Source organism: Pelmatolapia mariae, linkage group LG23 (genome assembly GCF_036321145.2).
Source record: "Pelmatolapia mariae isolate MD_Pm_ZW linkage group LG23, Pm_UMD_F_2, whole genome shotgun sequence".
Lineage (NCBI taxonomy): Eukaryota > Metazoa > Chordata > Actinopteri > Cichliformes > Cichlidae > Pelmatolapia > Pelmatolapia mariae.
Window position 1 is genome coordinate 32,929,528 of NC_086246.1, and position 2,191 is coordinate 32,931,718.

Sequence of the window (2,191 nt, forward strand, 5' to 3'; positions counted from 1 at the left end):
GCCACCAGAATATGTAGCACATGATTGTTTTACTGCACGTTTTTTTTCAGGAAAAAGTTCCTGTATCTACTGTCTTTGCTCATAGGTTACCTATAAAGGACTTTGAACTGCAGTCCACCTTCGTAAAAGGTGCTAAATTAATAAATATGATGTGATTTACTGTAGGGAAGGTGCACAGTGTGAAACCTGAAGTGTCACTGATAAATCTCAGTATCTGCAAACTTTTAATGTCGTTTTTGTTTTTATTGTAAAACTGCGATCAGGGAATTAGTGTCATCAGCGGTAAAGGTAACACGATTTCATCAAAAACAGGTCAAAATAATAGAAACACCATAATACTGTACAGCAGTGATGTCAAACTCATTTTACATCATGAACCATGCACCGCCCACTTTGCCTTTAAGTGGGCCTGACCAGTGAAACACCCCTTTTTGTCACTGTACAGAAGTTTAACTGCAATCCATGAGATATCTTAATATGGGAAAAAGACGTGTTGCTACAATACTATGTCTTTTTTTTCTACATGATAGAGAAATGCTGATGTAGTTAATGAAAGAAATCTGTCAGTATGACTCTTTGGGTTTAAACTTTAAACAATCATTTTGTAAAATTACAGAGAGGTCCTGGTAGCTCACTGTCCTCTACCTTTTTTTTTTATTGTGAACCCATTGTAAAATAAATAAATAACAGAGAGAGATTTCTGTAATACACAGAGAAAAAGCAGGAACTTTTGAACTTTTTATCTATCACTTAATTACTTTAGTGTGGTATGAATGCACATGGGGGAGGTCTTTATCAGCAGTATAAGCTGTAAAACTTGTGAAAATACAGTTTAAATCCAACATTTATGAGCCGACTGTGGGCCTCGAACATTACGTTTGACACTCACTCTAATAATTTAGAGGCAGTTTACAGTGACTGGCTCTAAATTATTCAGTAGTAGACATTTTGTTTTAGGAAACATTCAATAAAGTAATGACCACTGATGCTAACCATGCTGGTGGCTGCCCACTGCTCCTTATGAGTTAAATGGAGCAAAAAAGCTTCCATGTTTGGATCAACCTCTCTTACACCTGAAATTTAAATCATTATTAGGCAAAAGTGAGGAACATTAACTGCAAGTCACAAAAAGTTGATTCTGTTCATCTGGACGTAGCGTTTTCAGTGGGAGAAACATTTCATCACTTATCCAAGTGACTTTTTTAGTCTCAGGTGACTGCTGGTTTCCCCAGCCCACTGAATGAACAATGGGTGGGAGGTCAGTTAATTGATCAATAATATAACAATTGTGAGACTGAAGAAGTCACTTTGATGAGTGTCGAAAGTTTCTTCCACAAAAAACGCTACATCCACATGAACAGAATCAACTTTTTGGGATTTCCTTACCTGGATGATTGAGCATGTATCAAGACTTTTCTTTGTCATTATCTTTATACTGCTGAATGAACAATGGGCTGGGAGGGAGTTCCTTGATCATTAGTATGCAAATTCTCATGACCACTGATCAACAACCACTGATCACGGCCCACTGATCAAAGGCCATTGATCAATGGCCATGAGTACCATTCACAGAGAGTTGGGGAATGGCTGCAATCACAACATTGTAAGATGGTGAAAGATGTACCCTTAGGCCCCCTCCTCGATTCAGAGATGGTCTTTCCCTTTTCACGTAAATAGCCTCCTTGACTCCTCGCTCAAACCAGCATTCCTCCCTGTTCAGGATGTGTACATTCTCATCACTGAAAGAGTGTCCACTGGCCTATAGGTGTAAATAGACTGCAGAGTCTTCGCCTGACAAACTGGCTCTTCTGTGTTGTGCCATCTGCTTCACCAGAGGTTGTTTGGTTTCCCCGATGTATAAATCCTGGCAATCCTCCTGGCACTTAACAGCATACATTATATTACTCTGTTTGTGTCGGGGGACCTGATCCTTGGGGTGGACCAATTTTTGGCGCAGCGTGTTTTGGGGTTTAAAAGCCACAGAGACGCATGAGATGCATCTCAACTGTTCCGATACTCCTGACACATACGGGATCACTACAAGTTTTTGCCTAGGTGGCAGTTGTCCTTCTCTCCTGGATCGGCTGGAGCTTTCTTTAGGTGCCCTCCCAGCTTTGACAAATGTCCCGCTGGGATAATCACATTTACTCAGGGCCTTCTTGATGTGGTGTTCTTCTGCTTCCCTGGCCGC